This window comes from Ambystoma mexicanum, chromosome 6p, assembly GCF_040938575.1.
Source record: "Ambystoma mexicanum isolate Mex_15411 chromosome 6p, UKY_AmexF1_1, whole genome shotgun sequence".
Taxonomy (NCBI): domain Eukaryota; kingdom Metazoa; phylum Chordata; class Amphibia; order Caudata; family Ambystomatidae; genus Ambystoma; species Ambystoma mexicanum.
In genome coordinates, this window is record NC_090935.1 from 419,996,615 (window position 1) to 420,022,724 (window position 26,110).

The window sequence follows — 26,110 nt, forward strand, 5'->3', positions numbered from 1 at the left end:
ACATCTGCCAACCAGCACAGAGAACACAATTCTTGACCCCGAGCCGCAGTGTAGGCCGGCCTGCAGTCATCCGTCCAGCCTCGCTTTCCGAACTGCCTGCTGCCCGATACGCGCAGCGGTCTCCCATCTTGAACTCTGTCGCAGCAGCAATTTAATCCTGGAACCGACTCAACACTGTCGAGCATCAAGATCATCTCAAGCACCAGTTACATTGTGGTTCTGTCCCCCTGGTCCTTCTCCGAAGGGCCTTAGTGACATTTATGACCACTTGCTGCTCCCTTGGTGCTGAAACCAAATAACCTTGAACAGTTAACACTGATTGCTTTACCGACTACCCTCCTGTCAGTATCCAGAGGGCATCCCTTTCCTTTATGAAACTGTCTGTCCTTTGTGTTCCTTTACAGGGTGTATTGTATTTCGTAGTGTGCTAGAACTGTCTGTTGTAGTAATAAAGTAGAGATGTGTATACAACCTTGACTGGACAGTCCCTTGTATCATAGGGTAATAATTGTATTTTGGCTGTGTTGCAATTAACCAACGATCCACGACCTTGCGGAGATCAGCCTGCCATTCCGCCCACGTTACCAAAATTGGGCAAGGAGGTTTATAATTTACTTGTGTTTACAATTTGTTTGGATCCCTTCTGGTGTAGGTTAGAGAGAATTCTCAGAAATGTGGTAATTCCTCTCTACTTTCGAGACCCCCCCAGTTATTTTGATGGACCCTAGGACTTTACTTTTTTGCCTGGAGAGAGCAAGACCCTTTGTCCCCCACTCTCTCATGTATTTTAATGTGATTTTTAACACTATTTCCTTTGGTTGTGGAGTCTGACAAACTCCATAGGCATCATCTTTTACATTGTGTCACACAGCACCTTCAGTGTAGTGGCAAAGGGAAGACTTCCAGATTTCGCCAAGGTTTATATACCTTCTCTTTGATAAACTACTGTTTCCAAGAGCAGTGAAGTGAAATTGACTTTACATACACTTGTAACTTTCTAGACCCAGCACACACTATCTTACAATAGGGTGCTGGAGGGGTTACTTAGTATTCCCTTTGTCTAGCTTCTCATGTAACATTTTTATGTTACCCTTTCCTTGATGAATGGCTGGTGGCAGTGGTTTACTTTTAACTACTGTGGTGTGCATTTACCGCGGGCTGCGTTCGCAGCTGCAGTAAAGCACCCAAGGGTGCCATTTTTGCCAAAATGGCCCCAGTCCTTTGTTTGTTTTGTCTTTGGCAGGATTCACAAGTGAAACCCGCCTCTGGCTCCAAGGGTGTCTGGCGGGGCACGAAGCAAAGGAGGTGCCTGAAACTCCCGGTGCTTAGTCGCCTAGGAGACAGGAATGCACACTTAGGTGATTGGCCGGCTGGCAGTCCGGCAAGGTCAGCCACCCTTCTGGGTGACTGACAGCTGGGCTGGAATGAATAGGAGAAACCTGCATAAAAGGCGAGGCTTTTTGGCTTGGAATGCAGAGTCGACCACTGGACGAAGGAATCCGAAGAACTTGGAGGACGCCTGCTGCAACTACTGGACGGTTGGCTTGCCTGGTGAAGCCCTGCTGCTGTGCTGAAACTCCACATTCGTATCAACAGAGAAGCCCCTGCAAGGAAGAATTCTCTTGAGTTGGTTGGACAAATCAACTCCAAAGTAAGCCACCTGGACATCTTCTCGGAGCTGGTTGAAATTCCACTGCAGTTGCTGCTGGAACCGAATAGCCAGGAAGAGAAACAACAGATCGTGTGCATTGCTTTTAAGCTTGCCAAGAGCTCCAGGAAGATCCTCCGGACTCCCAGGAAGCAGGACTGACAGAGCCTGAGCCCCCTCAACAGAGTGCGGGACCCCAGATGCAAGGAAAGTCCATCTCAACAGCCAGGAACCGCAGTGTTGCTATTTACGGTAGACGAGAGGAGCAGAAACCCTGTAGTGCCACTTATTTGAAGATTGCCGGTTGTGAACGGTGACCGTCCCATTGCAGTGTAGGAGACCCAAAAATCTTCCCTCTTGTCCCCATGAATGAGGCCCAGGAACAGCAGGATCTGTAGAGCAGCACAGCAACAGAAGACATTTGCTGTACTTTTTCCTTGAACCTAAAGGTACTGTACAGTCTAAGAGAACTCCCCTCTTGTTGTGCCACCTTGCTAGTCCTCGGAGACTTGTCTCGGTTGCCCCAGGAGAGTTGCTAACAGCTTCTTTACCCCACAAGCTTAATCAGCTTGTGAACCTACTTTGAATTTCTTCTTATTATACAAAGACTTCTAAAACATTGTGCAAGACTTTTACTTGCGTGCAAGAAGTTCTTCAGTTCACCTTGACTTTTGCTAACTTAACATTGACTGGCCTGGCTCCCTGAATGACTTGTTTCTCCTCTACTTAAGTGTTGTGTCTTACTTCCAGGAAGGGGTTAACTAACTATGCATTTGGGGTTACCAAAAGTACTTTTGCTTCAGAATAATTGTGTGATCTCTTGTTCTGGTCTAATAACCTTTTGTTTTGCCAAACTCTGATTCTAAATGCAAACAGTGGTATATTAATGTCCACAGTATCCCAGTTACTAAAGTCACCTGAGGGTGACGGAAGTGTCTGTGTGCCATCCCAAAAGGGTACTTACTGATTTAGAAACATTGAATGTGGATTTTGGAGTGTATTTGTAGGGTTACTATTATATTGCTCCCCCCTGAAGAAGGCTTACTCTGACTGTTAAATTAATAATTGTTTAATCAAGAAACTTTGTGTGTAAGAGTTTATTTGAATACTTGTCACTGAATCTCTGCGTAACTCCCCTACAGAAGCCAAAAAAACAGGGATAAAAGGTAGGTTAAGAAAGAACTCCAGAAAAAAGACAGCGCCAAATATTAGGTTGCAGAACTAACAAAATTGTTTTATTATTAACAAAAAAAACGCCCTCTTTGATTACACGTGGTTTGGCTTATTTTCAAGCCTTTTTCAAATCAGAGCCTCTTAACTGATTATTCAATGCAATCTGTTGACAAACATTTTTCAAACAAAACATTACAAAATTCAAAGTATTACCATTGTTGCATATATGGTAGAAGGTAATCAAGTTAAAGCATGTGTATCAACAGTGATTGTACATTTGAGTAACATAAGATGTACACCAAAAAGAAATTTAAATGAAATAAATCCAGATAAAAACGGGGATGGTGATGGGGAGGATACATAGGGAAAAGATAGAGGGAGAGAAATTTAGATTTAGTCCAACTTGTTAATATATTTATATTGCCAAAATGGCACAAGTATCTTTTATCCATAATGGGTGGAGTGAAGGGGTTACATTTTACCTGAAAGTCTTGTATGCCCCTAATGTTAACTCGTTTCCGCTCGGCAGTGTTTGGGTTCGATCCCTTCAATATATAACATTCATCTCTTTAATGAGCATTTTCATTTGATTCCGCTAAGGCATTGTGCACTACAACATTTAATGAGCATTTTCATTAATTTCTGCTAATGCAATGCGCACTATAACGTTATATTCTATCCCTTTAATGTATTGAGTTTCCTTTGATTAGCTTGAAATAGCTTTCTAATATTGGTTCATTATTTTGCACGAAGAGTAGTTAATGTATTCTAAATTTAACATCAGTATTGCCGCGGTGTTTAGGCAAAAGACACCAAGTAGCTTGTGGTTCAAGGGGACACTTCATTAAATCACCGATTTCTGCCACCTTGCCCATGTTAGTTACACGATATACTTGGTCCTGACATGGGTACTATCTAAAGTATTCAGACGCTACTTGATGAACATTGTATCTTGTCTATGCGGTAAAAAGAACTCTACTTTTCAGATGGTCTCTTACCTGGTCTCTTACACTCATTGCTTTTGTGGCGAAGAACTTTTTTAGTTTCAATTTACGTACAAATTTGAATGAGTCAATATGTATGTCAATTTCACTCAGCCTTGTAGTTGGGGCAAAAGAAAGCCCCTTGTTCAATAACTCGATTTCATCTTCTTTTATGACTCTTCTGGATAAGTTCATAACAAGATTTTTACCTATTTGGTCCTGTTGAATTCTTTTGCACTCGCTCTGGTGAATCTTTTGTTTGTATTTTCTTGCATTCCTCGATTTGTTTGGCCTCGCCGCCCCCCCTGGCCCCCTTCCTCTCCCCCTTGTGTATTTGTTGTTGTTGCTGTGTTCGTTGGTAGTTAAAAACTGACCTGTTTGGGTATGTGGTTCCGGTTCCCTTTTTTGTAGCATTTTATTTGATTCATATAACCTGAATTAATCTTATCAATTGTTGGTTCTTCCATGCTTGCCTTATCTGTAGTAGATGCTTCTCCTTCAGAATCTGCGTCAGAACTAGCTGAAGATGTGTTTGGTTCATTTGGGCAAGAAGGAACTGTCAAACAAAGGACTCTTTTGAAAAAGAATGCTCACTACTACAAACTAGATTCTTAGCCAGAGGATATTCTGAGAATTGTGTGAAACGAGTTATGAATAAAAGCCTAGCACTTACACAAGAACAGACTCTAGTACCAAGTACCAAATTAACTGAACAGTTAAAAGTAGGGTTCATTACAAAATTCAGCAATGACCACAAAATCATGAATAGAATCCTTTCCAAACACTGGCACCTTCTCAAATTAGTTGAGAATATTGCAAATCATGTTGACCTTAAACCAAAGATCATCTTCAGACGGGCAGAAACATTAAAGAATAAATTGAGCCCTTCGATGCTACCTGACGTGGATACAGAGCACCCGGAACATTGGTTACAGTCTCCCACTAATGGTTTCAGAAAATGTGGGGAGTGCACAATGTGCAAGTATGCACATACAAAAACAAATGTATTTAGAGACAGTGGGCCTCATTACGAATCAGGCGTTAAGGGGTTAACGGCACCGTTAAGGGGTTAACGGCACCGTAAACGGCGCCAACACTTAACGCCTGATTCCGAGGTCCCTTTGCGCCATGGTGAGTTTAACGCCTGCTTTTTGCAGGCGTTAAAATCCATGGCGCTAAGGGACCATGGTGCTAATTACGCCACCGTAATTTACGGTGGCGTAATTAGCACCTTCCCCACTCCCATTATGCCCTATGGGGCAAAAATGGGAATGGGGAAGGGTAAAATGGGAAATGGGGATTTACCGCCCCACTCACCTTGGAATGGGGCGGTAAATCCGCCATCCACCATGGTGTAAATGTAGTTTACACCATGGTGGTAAGGGTACGACCCAGACGGTAACTTACCGCCTGGGTCGTAATGAGGCTCAATAACACAGAATTAAAAATTGTACAGCCAATCAACTGTAAAACGAAGTATGTTGTATAAGGTTTATTTTGAGTCTGCAACTTGGTGTATATAGGCAGCACCATAAGAGAACTGAGGACTTGTGTACGTGAACACCTGGCTAAGATGGGGTGCCAGGATCCAAGACTACCCCTTGCCTGCCATTGGCAGAAGAATCATCAAATGGACAACAAGGCGGACATTAGATTTATAGGCCTTAAAAGAATCTTGTTGGGCAAAAGAAGTGGGAACAAGGAGAAGAGAAACTGCCAAGCTGAAGCGAGAATAATTTGCAAATTGAACGCGACTGTCCTGGGCCTAAGCACGGATAATGAAATGGTGTCCTTATAACTGTTATTATCTCTGATACAGCCCAATTTATCCTTTTGCTCAATCACTTTATATAAGTGACGATGCATCTCTCTCCGATTTAGGTGTATAATGCCCATTCTTATAATGCCTTGTTACCTAGTCTCTATACCAAGTTTCAGTGAATCCATTTGGTAATGTGCAGAGTATCAGTATTTCTTTTATTAATTCTAATGCCAATTCCGTCCTGAATAAACCAGAACATGTAGAATGTCTTTACTAGCAACACAATTCTGCTTAGCCTCTGCATTTCCTAATTAACTCACTCTGCATTGGGAAAGGTATCAGCTCCCCCCACACCCCCCATCTTAAATAAATATCACCAATGCCCTATTTGGTCTAGAACTCCAAGCAATTTTTTTAAGAAGGTTCAAAACACGTAATGACTTAAATTTGGCATTGAAATTTAAATAAAAGAGTCAGCCAAATGGTGCAACCTTTTATTTGATTTTTTGTAATTTACCACTACCTTATATATTGAATTCTTATAATTTAGCACGATAAAATATAACTGTACAATTATATCACGATATGTTTGATGTGTCTATCCAGGCAAGACTAACTTGATTCGTAAACAGGCTGAATGTCTAACAATACATTGGTAAGATGGCAAACGTATTCCCAAAACATGGCCGCCGCAACTGTTGAACGCCATCAGGACCAATAGACACAAAAAATGACTCTGGTGAGTCTGTTGTCATGACAACAGAACATCAACGATATATTGTATAAAGGACGTCATTCGGCACCCCCTCGAGGATTGGAAAAGCGCGATTGAACGCGGAACGACCGAGACCATAGGTAAGAGACCATCTGAAAAGTACAGTTATTTTTACCGCATAGACAAGATACAATGCTCATCAAGTAGCATCTGAATACTTTAGATAGTACCCATGTCAGGACCAAGTATATCGTGTATCTAAGGTGGGCAAGGTGGCAGAAATCAGTGATTTAATGAAGTGTCCCCTTGAACCACAAGCTACTTAGCGTCTTTTGCCTAAACACCGCGGCAATACTGATGTTAAATTTAGAATACATTAACTACTCTTCGGGCAAAATAATGAACCAATATAAGAACGCTATTTCAAGCTAATCAAAGGAAACTCAATACGTTAAAGGTATAGGATATAACGTTATAGTGCGCATTGCCTTAGCAGAAATGAATGAAAATGCTCATTAAACGTTGTAATGCACAATGCCTTAGCGTAATCAAATGAAAATGCTCACTAAAGAGATGAATATAATATATCGAAGGGATCGAACCCAAACACTGCCGAGCGGAAACGAGTTAAGATTAGGGGCATACAAGACTTTCAGGTAAAATTTAACCTCTTGACTCCACCCATTTTGGATAAAAGATACTTGTGCCATTTTGGCAATATAAATATATTAACAAGTTGGACTAAATCTAAATTTCTCTCCCTCCATCTTTTCCCTATGTATCCTCCCCATCCCCATTTTTATCTGGATTCATTTCTTTTTAATTTCTTTTTGATTTACATCTCATGTTACTCATAATGTACAATCACTGTTGATACAAATGCTTTAACTTGATTACTTTCTACCATATATGCAACAATGGTCATACTTTGAATTTTGTAATGTTTTGTTTGAAAAATGTTTGTCAACAGATTGCATTGAAAAATCAGTTAAGAGGCCCTGATTTGAAAAACGCTTGAATATAAGCCGAAACACGTGTAATCAAAGAGGGTGTTTTTTTGTTAATAAAACAATTTTGTTAGTTCTGCAACCTAATATTTGGCACTGTCTTTTTTTGTGGGGTTCTTTCTTAACCTACCTGTGGGGTTCTTTCTTAACCTACCTTTATCCGTTTTTTTTTGGCTTTTGTAGAACCACAACCCAGTAAGACGCGACTTTTTCGAAAAAAACTAACAAAAATAATAGAAACTCATCAAAAAATATGTCGCCTTGTTAGACCCGACCTATTGAAGCCAACAACCCCTATAACTCCCCTACAGGTCACACTGACCCCTCTTGAGATAAGCCTGGCTGCTCAACACGCTACCAACCTGTGTAGTACAGACTTATACCAAAGGTTGGGTTCCTATTGCTAGGAGGTCAGGGTTGTTGTAGTGCACCCAACGCCAACTGCATTCCTCTTGAAGGAAGTTCCCACGAGCAGAACCTTTCGAACTTCCGGTTGACAGTGGAGGCGAAGAGATCCACTTGAGGGGTCCCCCAAAGGGTGAAGATCTCCAGGAGAATCTCCTGAGCCAAGTCCGCCGTCTCGTTTTCGTCTCCGGCAAGATGAACTGCCGAGATCGAAATGTCCTGCTGGATTGCCCAGAACCAGAGCTGCCTCCCTGCACAGAGGAAGTGACCCTGCCCCCCTTTTTGTTGAGGTAGTGCATGGCCACTGTGTTGTCCGTCCGTCAGAATCAGGACATTCTTTCCTCGCACAGTCGGCAGAAAAGCCTTCAGGGCAAGCCTGACGGCCCTCAGCTCCAACAGATTGATATGGAGTCTGAACTCCGACGGAGACTAACAATCGCTGACTGTCAGCTCCTTGGCATGAGCGCCCCATCCCGTGAGGGACGTGTCCGTCACGATCATCACCTCCGACCAGGGCAGCCAAAACGGAGCCCCCTTCATCAGGTTGCTTTCGACGGCCCACCACAGAAGGTCCTTGGCGACCGAGGGCGGCACCTGAACGGGGTCCGACATCCTGCCGGCGGACTGAGAGCACTGGAGCTTGAGTGCCCATTGCAAAGATCTCATCAGCAACCTGGCCTCGGGCACCAGAAGAATGCAGAATGCCATGAGGCCGAGCAATCTGAAGAACTCGAACGCAGGGAGACTCTGGGCATGTTGAAACTTGTGCACCATCTGCTGAATGTGAGGAGCCCTCACCTGGGGAGGAAAACACTGCCCCAGGGACGTGTCGAGCACTGCTCCGATGTACTGGAGCCTCTGAGTTGGCGTCAAGTGGGACTCCTTTAAGTTGAGGGAGAAGCCCAGCTTGTGAAGGGAGTGGCAGGTGACGGACGGATGATCCAGGACTTGCTCAGGAGAGCGCGCCCGGATCAACCAATCGTCCTGGTAGGGGTAGACGTGAATCCCCCCCTTTCCTGAGATATGCTGCCACCACCACCATGAGCTTGGTGAAGACCCTCGGGGCGGAGGTCAATCTGAACGACAGGACCCGAAACTGAAAGTGCGAGTCACCAACTGCGAACCTCAGGTACTTCTTGTGCTTGGGATGGATCGGCCCATGAAAATAAGCGTCCTTGAGGTCTAGAGCCACCAACCAGTCCTGAAGTTGAAGGGCCTGGAGGACTTGAGAAAGAGTAACCATCTTGAACTTGTCCTTCCGAAGGAGCTTGTTCAAACCGCGCAAGTCCATGATGGGTCTCAATCCCCCGTCTTTCTTCTAAATCAAAAAATAAGGGGAATACCATCCCTTGTTCCTTTCCGCTACAGGCACCAGTTCTATGGCGCCTTTCTCCAGCAGGGATTTGACTTCCTGCGCAAGGAGCGGATCCGGACTCTTCAAAGAGAGATTCCCTGGTGGATTGTCATGAGGCCTCTGCCGGAAAGGAAGACAGTAGTCGTGGGCTATGATCTCCAGAACCCACACATCTGAAGTAATGGCATGCCATTCTACAAGATGCTGTGACAGCCTTCCCTTAACCGGAGAAGCATGGGCCTCATGACTGAGCTGAAGCGGCTGCGGCAGTGCCTGAGGGCAAAGAGGCTACTGCTTGCGCAGCCTTGGCACCACGAGTACCTTGTTTACCACCTCTGGCACTCCTACTGTTGCCCCTTTGAGTCGCAGCTCCTCCCGCTCTACTAAAGGATGAGTAATAACGAAAGGAACCTCCCCTCCATTGCTGTCCTCTAGGACGAAAAGGCGGAGGTTGGCGGACTGCAGTGCCCAACGACTTTGCTGCAGCTTTCAAGGTCTGCAACCTCTCAAGACTCTCGTCAGCCTTGCTACCAAAAAGATGTTCACCATCAAAGGGCACTTCCACAACCACGTAAACCACTGCATTACAGTGCTCGCCGCCATGTGTAACGCTCACCTGATTCCCACAGAGGCGCCGACCCGTTCTGGACTGCTACAACTTCTTCCACGGTAAAGCGTAGTGCTTGGAAGATGGACTGGACCCCCAAACCTCGTCTGTCTGGCCCGTAGAATAATCCTTCTGTAGATGGGAAAAGGGAGTTAACTGTCTGCTAGATTGTGTGTGAGATTCCCCCCTTTTTCCCCTGCTCACCCTCCTCGAACCCTAGCTGTGCCTTCCGCAGACTCTCATCTTAATTTCTGTATGGACGAGCTCTCCATCCTGCTTCTGACGCAGGTGCGCGTAGATTTCCAGTTACTTCACTGGATCTCGGATTTGGCGAGGGTTCGATGTCTGCTTGCCTTTACCAAAATGCTGCCGTAAGTATATAGTTCAAAAGATCAAGTCTTATTTGTCCCTTGGCCTTTGTTTAATTTTCAGAGACTAGGTGAGGAATCCGTGTGGAGGAATGGATTCGTCGAGGTAAGCTCAGGTGAGTACTTTTAATAAAGATGTGCCGTAGTGGTTTGCTCCGACACCTTAATGAGTGTGTCCTATTTCCCCATAGGGGCCGGGGTACGGAAAAGCCAGAAAAGCCGCTCCGACCCGAAAAGGGAACTGAGGTCCCAGCAAAATTCAGGTAAGACTTAAGGTGAGTAATCTGTCCTTTTGCAATTAGTTTGTTGCTCACCTTGTTTTGTCCCTTTTTCTCCGTAGGTCTTGAATGCGACCGATGTCGCCTATGGGCGCTGAAAAGGTTGCCGGCGCCACGTGAAGGTAAGAGGAAGCGGCGGGGCAGCGTGAGAAGCAGAGCGCTTCTAACTATTGTCTTTCTTTTCCGTAGGTGCTGGGATGCGGCCGATGTCGCCTATGACCGCTGAAGAGCTAGACAGCGCCACGTGAAGGTAAGTGGAAGCGGCGCTGGAGCGAGCGATGAGATGCGTTTCGAAACCTTGACTTTCTTTTGCAGGATCGACGGAGTGGAGAATCCGGATGCTGGATGAAGGTAGGTAATGTCCTAATGCTTGTCTAGCTCTCCTTGCAGGTGTTCCAGGTGCTGGCGGGCGTGGCAGGAGCCAGGATGCAGGAGCCGACTCGGTGAGTGTCCTGCTGCAGATGCAGAATAACACGAAGCACGTGTGGCCATCCGGGCGTGGTTTAAATAGCCTTGGAAGAGCTTCAGGTGAGTGTTCTTCCACTGACCCCCCCCCGAGTAAGAAAAGAGTTCCTGAAAGAAAATGGTTCCTCCCCAGCCTTAGTTGGCTTGGAGCTTCAGACAGCATGGTCTGCCTCGGGTGAGTATGCAGCATGGTCTGCCTCAGGTGAGTTCACCCAAGCATTACCATATGTTCTGCCATGATTAGCCTGGCGCCTATGGCGCCAGAACAGATGCCTTTTATGAGCCTGGCGTCAAAGGCGCCAGGACAAGGTCCAAAGAGCCCCTATAGGGGTTTGCTGGGTCCTGCTTGGTGAGTATGAAGTCTGCTTCCGGGGACGCTGGGCCTGACCTGGCTCCTCGGGAGCAGGCATCATGACACCATGGTCCGGCTGACGCAGTCAACCATGTCCAGACCCGACTGAACGGATTCACACATGGTGTCCTTGCCATCCTGCACGATAGCAAGGAAACCATCCCGTTCCTCCCCTTTGGGGATATGATCAGCCGCTAAGGAAATGCAGTTCCACAGAGTGTGCGTGAAACGAGGCAAGGCACAAACTGAGTTGGCAGCCTGAAGCGCCATACCCCCAGAAGAAAACACCTTCACCCAGCCGTCAAAACGTTTGTCGTCCCCATCAGGAGGGATGGTAGGGTACGACGCCTGCTTTGCGGGAGCCGCAGCCGCCTGCACCACCAAACTCTCCGGAGTAGGGTGCGTTGTCAAGTAGCAGGGGTCGCCACTGGCTGGGAGATATTTCTTCGGCAAGGACTTGCTCACTGCCGGGAGACTCTCCAGAGAAGTCCAAGCCACAGCCACCTTCTCTGCAAGGAATATGGAATGGAGGCACTGGGTCAGTTGGAGGACCTTGGTCCAAGATATCAGTCATGTCATCCTGCTGAAAATCCCCAGGGGGTGCAGACCAACCCAGGTATTGAGTGACCCTCGACATGAGGCGCCAATATGAAGATTTGGCATGCGTGCCAGGCTCCAGCCTACCAAACTCCACCTCCGGAGAGGTGTCCAGACCACTGGCGTCTTGCAGCAACTGACCCAGGTCCTCAAATTGACTGTCCAGAAACAATGTCATCAGGAACCAATGCAGGAACCGCACCTTCCTCAAACACCTCCTCCACCTCAGAAATATAATCCAGAGGCTGGAAAGAGGGTACAGAAAAAGGCACAAAGACATGTTTAGCCTTAGCCATCGCCTTTCTGGCGGGTGCCACCGTGCCACGGGGTACCTCCGACAGGCTGCCTCGAAAGGCATCAAGGGCGTCAACGGAATGGGCGTCAACGTCGAGCGCGGCACCGACAACTTCGACGGCGTCCACACAGGCCTTGAGGGCGGAGCCCCGAGCGTGTCTCTCGACAGCCTGGGCGCCGATGACATCGACGACTTCCTCGGAGGCGGGGCCTCGAGAGAGTCCCTCAACGACCTCGGCGCTGCCGGCGTCGATTTCTTCTTCGAAGACTTCACAGAGTCTCGCGGTCTCAATGGCGTCGAGGACCGGGACCTGGAACGGGCATGCTTAGAGCGACCATCCTTGTCCGACCGGGAGATCGAAGGCGCCCGGTGGTCGCGACGACTGCTCGAGCCCGAAGGCGGACGAGCAGTGTCTCTAGCGCAGCCTCGGCCGGCATCCTCAGACAGCGCGGCCAGACCGGAGCCCTGCAATTGAAAAATCACCATCTCCTTTTGGAACGAATCCCATTCCTCAGGAGTGGAATGCTTGTTGGGACAAGCTACCCGCCGACGGGCAGAGCCCTCGGAAGAGGACGGGGAAAGCGACCTGCGACGGCGCTTCCTGGAGTGCCTTGAAGAGGCAGAGGAATGGCGGGACCAACTCCCAGACCGGCAACCCCCCGGACTCACGACGACGATGCGGAGAGTCGCCCCTCGAATCGTCCGTCGAAAGACCAGTGGAACGCAACTTCCGGGGCTTGGCCACCTTACCGACCGACAGCTTCTTCTTATGCTCCCGCAAGGCCTTCGAAGTGAGCGATTGGCAGTCGACACAGTCATCCGTATCATGGTCTTCCCCGAGGGAAACGTTGTACGTATCCGTCAGGAACATCTTGGACCCGCATACCCGACACTTCTTAAACCCGGACCGCGGGGTGGCAGAAGCCGAAGACATCATATTCGATGGCAATGAAGCAACAGGTTCGAAGAACCGAAAGAACAGGAGTAAGTAGAATCGAGGCCCGCTGAGATCTCCAAAGCAAACACGTTTGCGGAAAAAACAAGAACTGAGGCTACGGGCGTCGTGCGTCCTACTTATAACATCCGGTGACGTCGGATCGACGGAGGCCCTCGAGGACGGCATATCGACATCATCGACGCAGAAAGATTTTCCAAAGCAGCACAGCTGTGGTGATTACTGTCATAGATGAGGACCCAATCCCCTCGAATAAGCCTTCTTCAGAAGGGAGCAATGTAACAACACACAAATATATATTTCAAAACACACACTCCTAAGTTTCTAAATCAGTAAGTACCCTTTTGGGATGGCCCAGACACAACCTACACCCTCAGGTGACTTCAATAGTTAGGGTGCTGGGGACATTAAAGTATTGCTGTTGTATTTAGAACATTCTTAGGAATAAGTCAAAGGAAAAGGTTATTAAAACCAACAAAGAGATCACAAAGTAGGCAAATACTTTCAGTTCCCCAATAAGAGTCATTCAGTGGAACAGGCTAAGCCATAGCCAATGGGCAACAATCTATATGATCTGAAGCACTCCTTTGCAGGTAAGTAAGAAAAGTCTTTGCACAATGTTTTAGAAGTTTTTGAAGAAAAAGAAGAATCAATGTACGGCCACAAGCTGTTAGACTTGTGAGTAGTAGAAGATGCAAGCAAGAGGACTTCTGGTCCTGTGCAGCTCTGCAGATCTCACTGTTCCTGGGCCTCAGTCGTGGGGACAAGAAGGAGGACTTCTGGGGACTCCTGCACTGCAATGGGACGGTCACTGCTCGTAACCAGCAAACTTCCAACAAGAGGCACTTCGGTGTTTCAGCTCCTTGCGACTACCGCAAATAGCAACACCGCAGTTTTGGGCTGTCGAGATGGGCTTTCCTTGCTCCAGGGGTCACACACTGTTGAAGGGGCTCAGGCTCGGTCAATCCTGCTTTCAGGGAGTCCAGAGGATCTTCCTGGAGCTCTTGGCCAACTTAAAAGCAACAAACACAATCTGGTGTTCCTCTCCCTGGCTATTCAGTTTCCAGCAGCAACTCTGGAAATTCAACCAGCTCCGAGAAGATGTTCAGGTGGCTTACTTTGGAGATTTGGTCCCACCATCTCAAACAGAGAAGTCGTCCTTTCAGGGGCTTCTCTGTAGATACAAATTTGGAGTTTCAGCACAGCAGCACGGCTTCACCAGGCAAACCAAAAGTCCAGGAGTTGTAGCAGGCATGTTGAAGTACTCTTCGGATTCCTTCGTCCAGTGGTCGACTCTGCCTTCCAAGCCAAAAAGCCTCGCCTTTTATGCAGCCTGCTCTCATACATTCCACCCTAGCTGTCAGTCATCCAGCAGGGTGGCTGTCCTTGCGGACAGTCAGCCGACCAATCACTACAGAGTGCATTTGGGTCTCCTAGTAGACTAAGCACAGAGTTTCGGGCACCTCTCACTTCCTGCCCTTGCCAGACACTCTGGAGCCAGAGGCGGACTTCACTCGTGAATCCTGCCAAAGACAAAATGAACAAAGGGACCAAACCTGGTTTGGCGCGCAGAGTAAAACTCAAGAAGGACCTTTGGACAAAGAAATGGCGAAAAAAGAAGACCGGGGCCATTTTGACAAAAATGGCACCCATGGGTGCTTTATCATGGCTGCAAAAGCAAAAGTAAAATCCCATAATGGTAGTAAAAAGTAAACCACTGCCACCAGTCATTCAGCGAGGAAAGGGTAACATTAATATGTTACATGAGAAACTAGACAAAGGGGATACTAGGTAACCCCTCCAGCACCCTATTGTAAGATGGTGTGTGTTGGGTCTAGAAAATTACAAATGTAGGTTAAGTCAATTTCGCTTTACTGCTCTGGGAAACAGTAGTTTATCCCAGAGAAGGTAATGAAACCTTTGGGAAATCTGAAAGACTTCCCTGCGTCGCTGCACTGAAGGTGCTGTGTGACACAATGTAACAGATGATGCCTATGGAGTTTGTCAGACTCCACAACCAAAAGAAACAGAGTACAAAATCACATTAAAATACATGTGAGAGTGGGAAAAAAGAGAGTCCCACTCTCTCCAGGTTAAAAAAATCAAGTCCTCAAAATCCAGCAAAGTTGCTTGGGATCTCTAAGGTATAGGGAATTATCACATTTCTGAGAATTCTCCCTAACAGGTCCAGCAAAATCTTCCAAGGATTGGACTAAACCTGGCCTGCTTTAGCGGTCCAATCCCTGGTCTTTGAATGAGTGGACTTTGTCCTTCTGACATCACACCCAAAGTGCTTTGTGCTAGAGGAAGTGGAACGGACAAAAAGGAGAAAGAGACAGTAACAAGATGGCAGAATCTTCTCCTACCTATACAGATGCCTTCCTGGCTATACTAACCCCACCCCTATTCCTCCTTCTAAATAAAATCAAAGGCCTTTAGAAATTCAGTATCCTGGTGTGATGCCTAGCCCTTTGTGAATGGGTGTGCCTTTTGATTCCTATTCCCAGGCCATCTTCCTGTGGAGTGGTGGCCCCTGGGGAAAGGGTGTTACCTGTCCTTACAAATCAACAAAAGAGGCGATCCCCAAAGCTACAGTCCTTCAGTGGGCAGGGAGAGCCTTGTCTGGAACAAATGCACATTACCCTTCCACAGCTGAACTGAGCCCACAAGACTGGACCGTGTGATACTAATGTCATGTGGCTGGGATAACTATGAGATATGCTGGCCACCATGCCCTAACTCATGTATGGTTTATAGTTACAGTTTGACATGCCAACGGGAAAGACTCTTCAGAGTTTTGTAGTTTTTTGGAACATGGGTGCATATCTTAAAGGCAACCCTTGTGCTACAGACACTTGACTGTCGCTGTAGCTGTCAAGAGGGCAACTGTGACCTCTGAACCTGCTCGGTCTGTGCCACTGGTAGAGCAGGTGCTGCAAATCAGGATACTGATTCCACAGGGCACAAGTACTGTGAGGAGTCAGACATGTGTGACAGCCACATAGGTATAAGTTCGTCACAAGTCGCCATTTTATTAAATAAAAAGGGGTGAGACAGACGCCCATCTTTCCCTAGCCTAACAACGGTTTCCCTACCTGACAAACTAAGGCTTAAAAAAATTGACCTAATATCCCAAAATATCTGTCCCTTACTCTAATACACACAAAAAAATCAAAAAGGAATAATTTGGCAATTTAACTTCACAAAATACCATAAGTTCAAACACAAAAGTTATACCCAAGAACCCTTTTGACCAGGGTTTCATTCCCCTTCCCCTGGACACATTTGGGATATTTCCAGCTAAAGTTCAGTTTCAGAAGCTATTTTCGTAAGCCAAGTTCCATTCCAGGTTGGAAGTAAAGTTCTTTTCATTCAATATACCTTTCACTTGGCAGAGTTATTGTCTCAGTTCAAAAGATTTTCCACACTTGCAAACAATGATTTAATGTTTCCACAACCTTCTACTTGGTAAATAAAAGAGTTCCTGTTCACACTTGTGGTCAGCAGTCAAGGCAAATGTTCTCTGAAGATCAATCAATTATTGCTTCACATTTCTTCTTTGGAAACCATCTTAGTCAGGATAGTTCATCAAACACAGTAATGGAAGTGCCACTTATTTTCTGCCACAACCTTATACCACATTCACAGTACTTCAAGTTATCTTCTTCCTGGTGCACTCGCTGCTCGGACGAAACCACTTTTCGTCCCTTTCCTGGTTTACTCTCCTACCAGGATCAAAACTTCTACTACTACAACTTTCAGTCTGTTATAAGGGTTGTAAACACAATTAGCATATAGTTCTTTCGCCAACATACTGCACAAAAGGACAATAATTCTCACACTGGTCTGTTTGCCATAAGCAATGCAGATTGCACTTCTCTCCCCCTCGTTTCTTGTTATAAGGAGGGATGTTTTTATGTTACCCTTTCCTCGATGAATGGCTGGTGGCAGTGGTTTACTTTTAACTACTGTGGTGTGCTTTCACCGCGGGCTGTGTTCGCAGCTGCAGTAAAGCACCTAAGGGTGCCATTTTTGTCAAAATGGCCCTGGTCGTCTTTTTTTGTGATTTATTTGTGGAAAGGTCTTTCTTGAGATTTACTCTGCATACCAAACGAGGTATGGTCCCCTTTGTTCATTTTGTCTTTGGCGGGATTCACGAGTGAAGTCCGCCTCTGGCTCCAGAGTGTCATGCAGGGGTAGGAAGTGAGGGAGGTGCTCGAAACTCCCTGTGCTTAATCCCCTTGGTTACAGGAATGCACCCAAAGAAGATTGGCTGGCTGGCCGGCAAGGAAAGCCACCCTGCTGTTTGACTGACAATTAGGCTGGAACGAACAGAAGAAACCTGCATAAAAGGCGAGGCTTTTTGGCGTGGAAGGCAGAGTCGACCATTGGACGAAGGAATCCAAAGAAGAACTTGGAAGAGACGCCTGCTGCAAATCCTGGACCGCTGGTTTGCCCAGTTAAGTCCTGCTGCTCTGCTGAAGCTCCGAATTCTCCTCGACTAGAGAAGCCCTACAAGGATGACCCCCCCCCCTGAGTTGGTGGGACAAATCAACTCCAAAGTGAGCTCGTCTGGACATCCTCTCGGAGCTGGCGGTACTTCCTTGCTGCTGCAGGAACCAAGTGCCTGGGATAGGAACACCAGATTGGAGTGCATTACTTTTAAATCGGACCAGAGCTGCTGGAAGTTCCTCCAAACACCTAGTAAGCAGGACTGGCCAAGTCTGAGCCTCAACAGAGTGCTAGACCCCAGATGCAAGGAAAGTCCAAAGTGGTATCCGAGTCTCCGCAGTGGTGCTATTTGCAAGACGCTAGGAGCTGAAACTGTGAAGTGCCGCTGAATAGAAGTTTGTCCTTTTCTGTCGCCAACCATCCTGTTGTGTTGCATGAGTCCCCAGAAGTCCTCCCTCTTGTCCCCACGACTGAGGCACAGGAAATACAGGATCTGCAGAGCCACACAGGAACAGAAGCCAGCTGGACCATTTCCTCTAACTGAAAGGTACTGTACAGTCTAAGAGAACGTACCTCTTGTGTAGCCTTACTTGATCTCAGTTGATTCGTGTCTTGGTTGCTTCTGTAGAGTTGCTACCAGCTTCTTTACTTCACAAGCCTAATCAGCTTGTGGCCCTACATTGATTTCTTCTTTTCTGCAAAGACTTCTAAAACATTATGCAAGACTTTTACCTACCAGTAAGAAGTGCTTCAGTTCACCTAGACTTTTGCCCAATTGACATTGGCCTGGCTCCCTGAATGTCTTCCTCCCTCCGACTTTGGTCTTCCTTCCAGGAAGGGACTAACTTACTTTGCATTGGGGGTGGGGTCCAAAGATACTTACCTGCTTCAGAATATTTGTGATCTCTTGTTTTATTCTAATAATCTTTTTCTTTGACACGCATCTCCGTATTGTTCTAAATGCAACAGTGATATATTAATGTCCACAGTGTCCTAGCTATTTAATTTACCTGAGGGTGAAGGAAATGTCTGTGTGCCATCCTAAAGTAGCATTTGCTGATTTAGAGAAACTAGGAGTGTGTATTTTGGAGGTATGTGTGTGTTGCTATTATATTGCTCCCTTCTGAAGGCTTATTCAAACTGAATGTTAAATTAATTATTTAAATCAAGAAACCTTGTGTGTAAAGGTTTATTTGAATACTTGTCACTGTGAATATCTGTTTAACTCCCCTACTGCTCACATTGACCCCTCTTGAGATGAGCCTGGCTGTTCATCACACTACGAACCTGTGTAGTACAGACTTATACCAAAGGTTGGGTTACTATTGCCAGGAGTCAAGGTTGTTGTAGAGCACCCAAAGGGTACTGCTCCAAATCTTGCCTAGCATGCCCCTTTTTGCCTTTGGCAATGCATGTTACAATATTGTCCTGCCCGACATCTCATAATAGAGTTGCGGCCAGTTTGTTTACATTTAAATGTTCGGTATTCAAACTTGCTCAGCGGTCTCCCTCAGAGCACCTCGGGGGTCACCTGCACCAGGCCAAGTCACCCGTCTTAACTGGTGTCTCCTTCTGAAACGCTGGCTCCTCTTCTTCGTTCGCCGGGACGCCTGTGGTGTCTGACAGCTCCAGACAGCCTACCACTGTTCATACAGGCTGTCCACAGAGCTTGCACAACCCTCTATTCTTGCCTGTGAAAGACTGACACCAGAGCGGCTTAAAGGACACCAGTAAGTTCTCTCTCCCTTGTGGTTGCTGTTATTGATAACGTTTTGCTACTGAGCTTACACCAGGGATCTCGACTTTCTCCTCGAAGTTCACATGGCGTCCCGCTGTCATCAGAGCAGTGACTCCATTCCCTGGTTCTTCTGCTGCTTCTGTCACTTTTGCTGCTTCAGCTGTCTATTTGGCCCACAACTGAAAGGCCTTTAACTGTTTAAAGGTCCAGCTCAGGTCTGGGTCATTATAACAACTAGACATTACACTTTGGAAACTCTGGACTCCTCGTCCTAGTACTAGGGGCATAAGGGGGCTTCCAAAATGTTCCTAGTTATTTCAACATCAGAATCATTAACTTTACAATAGGCCATTAACACTGTATGGTCATTAGGGAAATTATCCTCCCACAGACTACCAGCGCCAGAGTCAGGATTAGGTAGCAGCTGCCTTTCCCTTGCCACATAAGAAGGGTTCCAGGCAGGGTTTTAGGGATGATCACCTCATTCATCCCAGTACACACTATGCTTTTGGCATGCACCTTATTAAAGGGGAGTCGGATTTCCTTTCAGAGATGGAATTAACTGCATTTTAAAAAAATAAACAAAAATAAAAAAGCCAGGGCTTCAACACCCTCTCCAAATGGCAATTCCAGGCACCAGTGCAGTTTGATGAGGGCCTGCGTGATGTCATCGAATTCGTGGAGTCCTTTGATGAGTAGTGTCGCGGCCTGGAGGACACAGCTCAGGGGTGCCAGTGCAGTCGCCGGTAGGCCTTCCAAAGGAGGATTGCCATCATCCAGGTGGGAGAGGACCAAGGATTGGACGACATATCTGAAGTTTTTTTCTGGGATGAAGGGCTTGATTTTCCATAGGAAATAAAGAATGGCAAGAGTAATATGTCAAGAAACTGCAGTGCAGACAGGTCAGTGAGCTTTCCCAAACTATCAAAAGCAACGCGCCTATTCAAGTCTGTAGAAAGATTTGGCTATAGGTGCATCAAGCATTAAAAACTATTATATCTTTTGAATGCGGCCTATCCAAAGAGAAAAGTAATTATGTTTCATTGCGGTATTTGATTGAGACATTTAGCATAACTGGAATTTCCGCCTCACTTTTGGAGGGAATTATGATTGGATGGCAAATATGAAGCAGAAACCACCGAGTAATACAACAAAGAAAAATCAATTATTTAAATGGACATTTGTTTTTAGAGTTGCGTGGATTTGGGATCTAAAGCATAGTAGAATCAAAGACGTGATATTTCTGCTATTGTGAGAACCGTGCGCCATTTAAATTACCTACCATTAATGTAGGTCACAATTTAAATTTGAATACAAACCATATAGCCATATTAATGGCTCAACAACTTTATTTCATTTTGCATAGGATAATAATAAAACATTTTTCAAGGTAGAGGGGAGCGGGACCACGGGTGCACTAATAATCGATAAATAGAAAATGAAAAAGAAAATGAGAATCGAAACAGAGAAAGAAAATTGATAGAAAAGCGGAGTTAATAGAGGAGTGGATGGAAGAGAAACAAGTGAATAGCAGAATTATAGACAGAGTGACAAGAGATAAGGTGAGATGCAGGAAGAACAAGGAGTAGAGCAGAATAATCAATGCAAGAAAAAACAAGAGATAAGGAACAAGTTACGTACCTGTAACTGTTGTTCTCCAGCATGGGTCTGGCATGGATTCACATGCTCATGAATCTTCCCCGTCGTCAGGCTGGGAATCCTCATTAAAGACAAAATCAGTTTCAATTTTGTTTCTGAACTGTCTTTCTACTAATAACCAATCACTGGTCTCTGGGTCATACTGCCCCCAGCCAATGACCGCCCTCTACCTAAGCACCTCCTCTGGCAGCCATTTTCAGATTTGGTAGCACGTAAAGTGGCAGTAGGACCAAGAGAAGAGCCGGAGAGGGGTTGGAGGGAGGGTTCGCATGTGAATCCATGCCAGACCCATGCTGGAGAACAACAGTTACAGGTAAGTAACTTGTTCCTTCTCCAGCATGGGGTCTGGCATGGATTCACATGCTCATGAATACAAGAATACATAGCAGTACACACATGCATAACCACGGGAGGCGGCAAGGCTCAACATTAAGCATTTCAACAACTCAACATTAAGCATCTCTTACCTCCTCACCAGGCTCACCATCAGGCGAACAGGTTGTGGAGCACTGCCTGGCCGACTCTGGACTCCTCCTTGAAATCCCAGTCGACGCAGTAGAACTTCGTGAAGGTGTGGGTCGACCTCCGCGTAGCAGCCTTGTCCAGCAGGGGCACACCAGACAGGAACGCTGTGGCAGCGATCAATCTGGTCGAATGGGCTCTCGGACTGCCAGGCAACGGTCGGTTTGCCAACCGGTGACAGTGCATAATGCAGCCGGAGAGCCATCTGGAAATGGAAGCCTTCGAGAGGGCCTTCCCTTGGTTCCCAGGTCCAAAGTTCACAAACAGCTGTGATGTCTTCTGAAAACTCTTCATGCGGTCCACGTAGAACTTCAGTGCTCTAGCCACATCCAGCAAGTAAAAAAGTCTTCTCGGCTGGCGACGAAGGCGACAGGAAGAAAATGGGTAACACCAACGGCTTGTTGAGATGGAAGTCCTACGGCACATTGGGTATGAAGGAGGGTTGCGTCCTAAGCACTACCCTCATCTCGTGGAATGTCAGGTATGGAGGTTTACAGGAGTGCCTGGATCTCTCCCACTCGTCGAGCGGAGGTGATGGCCACAAGAAACGCTGTCTTCCACGATAAGAATTTCTACAGAGAATTTCTACAGAGCTGAATGCAGAGGCTCGAATGGAGGGCCAATGAGCCTGGTCAGCACCACGTTCAGCTCCCACGCCGGGGCTGAGGCCTTCACCGGCGGGAACGAGCGAAACAGTCCTTTCATGAACTCCTTAACTAGGCTGTGGGACCACAGCGACGACCGTCCCGGAGTCCAGGTGTAGCGGGAGATAGCCGCCAGATGGATCTTGATGGAGGCATGTGCCAGCCCTGCCTTGGCCAGCGATAGCAATTACGGCAGCACTTGAGGGGCCGTAAGGCGTAGAGGGTTGATCTTCTGTGCACGGCACCAGACAGAACCTTTTCCATTTATGCCCGTAGCACTTAAGAGTCAAGGAGGCCTTGGCAAGTACCTCCTTGTAGTCTGCCGGGGTATCATAGCCTCCGAACTCTAGTGCTGCAGGAGCCAGGCCTGCAGGTTCAGCGATCCTGGGTCGTGATGTAGGATGGCGCCTCCTTCCCTGGCGCGAAGATCCGCGTCCGTCGGCAGTTTAACTGGGGGGACGCTGACAAGTCCAGAAGGTCCGGGAACCAGATCTGCATCAGCCACGGCGGTGCGACGAGGATCATCCTGCACCGTGACCGTCTGAGTTGACTGATGAGTCGCAGAAGCAACGGCGGGAACGCATAAAGGAACAGGCCGTCCCAGGGGAAGGAGAATGCATTGCCCATGCTCCCCGGCTGGGGAAACCTGCTGGCGAACCTTCGGCTCTTCATGTTCGTCGCGAATAGATCTATCTGGGGGTTGTCGCATCATCGGAATAGCAAATCCACTTGTTCCTGCCGGAGTTCCCACTCGTGGCACGAGCGCAGCTCCCTGCTGAGTGAGTCGGCGACAGTGTTCTTTACTCCTGCCAGGTGGAAGGGTACCAGGAACATCCCCTGGGTGATGGCCCCGTGCCACAGATCCTGTGCTTCCTTGGATAGGACTGGGGATCTGGTGCCCCCTTGCTTCCAGATGTAGAACATCATGGTGGTGTTGTGGGTGAAGACCCTTACCACCTTACCATTGAGGGACAGGAGGAACGACCTGATGGGCCAGAACACGGCCAGGAGCTCCAGGACGTTGATGTGTAGTGACCTCTCCTCCGGCAGCGAAAGGCCTCTTGCGTGGAGATCTCCGGTGTGCGCTCCCCATCCTTCCAGGGAGGCGTCCGTCGTCACCGTCTCCTGATGTGTCGGGGTCTGGAAGTCCATACCCGCCGCTAGATGCGCGCGGTTGCACCACCACCCGATTGCTTGGCGGAACGTCTCGTTGAGGGAGATCTTGTCTTCGAAACTGCCTGCTGCTTGCATCCAACGGGCGTCAAGGAACTCCTGCAGCGGTCGCATCCGAAACCTGCACAGGCGCATAAGGTAGATGTAGGGACTTGATGGACCTCACCGTGGCCATGTCCATGGTCAACAGCCATTGCCAATCGCGCCACTGTGTCGAGTCTGGCTCCCAGGAACAGGGCATCTTGCGACGGTACCAAGTGGGATTTCGTGAAGTTGATCGAGAATCCCAGATCCGTGAGCAGTTGGACGGTCTTCGCTGTGTGATCGACGGCGAGCTCCCTTGCCTTTGCTCGGATGAGCCAATCGTCCAGGTAAGGGTAAACGTGCCAGGCACTTGGTGAAGACCCTGGCTGCGGACTTCAATCAGAAGGGAAGGGCCTTGAACTGATAGTGTCGTCCTTGGACCACAAATGGTAGGAACTTTCTATGTCCTTGGAGTATGGGGATGTGGAAGTAGGCATCCTTCAAGTACAGCGACGATAGGAAGTCGCCTTCCTCTAGCTGTCCCAGGACGTGCTGAAGGGTGACCATCTGGAATTTCTGGGACTTGATGCATTTGCTTAGACAACGAAGGTCCAGGATGGGTCGGCAACCGCCTGTCTTCTTTCGGATGAGGAAGTACCACAAGTACACTCCGGAGCCCCGCAGCCTCTTCGGGACGAGTTCTATTGCGCCCTTTTTCAGCATTGCTCGTACCTCCCGAAGTAGCTGCGGCATGTGGTTTTCCTACCTGGCCACATGTGGTAGACGGGGACACTTTCTTTGGAATTTCAGAGTGTGCCCGTGGGCCAGCACGTCTAGCACCCAACAGTCAGTGGAGATGGACTCCCACACGCTGACGAATTTCGCCAGCCGGCCTCCCACCGGGGTGCTTGGATGGAGGCCCGACGCCATGGCTGGTTCAATCTTGCTTCGCCAAGGCCTTGGCCTCCTTGGCGATGACGACGTCCTCCGGCCTTGCTGCAGCCTCTTATAGACCTCCTGCGACGATGAATGGGCCGCTTGGCGGTACGCCAAGTAACTGCCACCAAATTCTTTGGAGGCACCTTGAGACTTGCCTCCGGGGGTCCGAAAGGGCAGCCGTTGTTGATGGAGAGAACCCAAGGCCCGGGCCGTCTCTGTGTCCGTCTTGATGGCCTGCAGTGACTCGTCCACTGCCTTGCCAAACAGGTTGTTCCCGTCGAAGGGCATGTCCAGTACCCTGGTCTGCATGTCCTGTCGGAAATCGGTGGCCTTGAGCCAACCGCACCGGCGAAGGCAAACACTGTTGCCCATCTGGGGAAAGCCGGTGTCAGCGATGTCCGTGGCCACCGTGATGACGTGGTCCGAAGCCACCTCGCCTTCCTGCAGGATTTCAAGAGCTTCCGCCCTCTTGTCGTCTGCGAGGAAGTCCAGGAGGGGAGCGATCTTGAACCACAGCTCCCTGACGTAGCGCGCCACGATCGCGAGAAGTGTTGGGCGCTTTGATGGTCGTTGCCACCGACGAGATGACTCGTTGCCCCATGGCGTCCAGCTTCTTCCCCTCGCCGTCCGGTGGGGAAGTGGAAGTTGATACTGTCGCCCCTGCAGATTTCTTCTTGGCCGCTGCGGGTTCTCCGACTTCCTCTTCACCGAGCCAGAGCGTTGGCTCATGATTGATGGCGTCGGTGACATCGCGCCCTGCCTGGCAGCCAAGGAGCCCGAACCATCGGTGCTCCCGGTACCTGTGGACTCGCGGTGCTTTTCCTTTTGTTGGGCCCCCGTCGCTGGAGCGCCCTCATAGGTCTTAGAAGACCGCTCAGACTTCTTCTCACCTGCTGCTGGGCTTTTCCCCTCCAGCCAGTCGGCGAGTCGAACGAGACGATCCTTCATATTCTTACAAAACGCACAGTCCTTCTCCACGTGCGATTTGTCGTCGTGAAGGCAGTAGAGGCACCGAGAGTGCTTATCTTCCTTGAAGACGTTCTGTAATCCGCATCCAGGGCAGCTCCTGAACAGCTTGGATCCAGGCGTTGCGTTTCCTTAGTCCTGGGCCATGTCCACGCGGGGTAGGCCTCAAAGATCTTCCAGAATCCTCCAAGAAGTGAAAACTCGATGAAAATCCACCCTTGAGGGGCGTAGAAAATTCCGAAACGGGTCCCCTTGATCACAAGTAGAATCGATGGAGCTTGAGGCTCGAGTGACCGAAAAAATAAGAGTAAAATCTTGGAAAAATCGCAAAACGCAGTAAAAGCTACAGCACGAGGACTCCCAACACTTGAACGTGTAGTAAAAATCTGAAGATGGCTGCCAGAGGAGGGGCTTAGGTAGAGGGCAGTCATTGGCTAGGGGCAGTATGACCCAGAGACCAGTGATTGGTTATTAGTAGAAAGACAGTTCAGAAACAAAACTGAAACTGATTTTTTTTTACCGAGGATTCCTAGCCTGACGACTGGGAATATTCATGAGCATGTGAATGAATCCATGCAAGACCCCATGCTGGAGAATTATGAGTTTAGGGGCCTGGAATGAGAAATACGAGTATGCCCAAAGAATACTCTAAAGAAGAAGTGGGAACAAGTAGCAGCTGCGATATTGCAATAACAGTGAAGAGTCGAAAGTAACTCCAAGATTGCGAGTAGACTATGCATAGACATATATATATATATATATATATACACACATACACACACACAAACATTTGAGTGTGGATAGTATGTCCTGTAATTTCGGACCATGCTCAAGTCCCAGGAATCTCCAGGCAAAACCTATTTCGTTAGAGCACTCTGGCCTCACCATCCACACAAATGCAAAAGGTTCCCGATTTAGTGCAAGAGAAAAGGTTTCAATCCTTGGGGGAAAATAAAAACGATCAAGTCATCCAACAAGTGATCACTACTTTAATGCTCTGTCAAACTGACAGCTTCTCTGCTCATAAAT

At 47.8% G+C, this 26,110-nt stretch overlaps 1 protein-coding gene across 1 annotated transcript in view; it reads right to left on the reverse strand.

The window, feature by feature from the left end:
* The window catches only part of PAIP1 (poly(A) binding protein interacting protein 1), an 816,787-nt gene that overhangs the window by 181,185 nt on the left and 609,492 nt on the right, over positions 1-26,110 (reverse strand). The gene's annotated exons all lie outside the window — the stretch shown is intronic.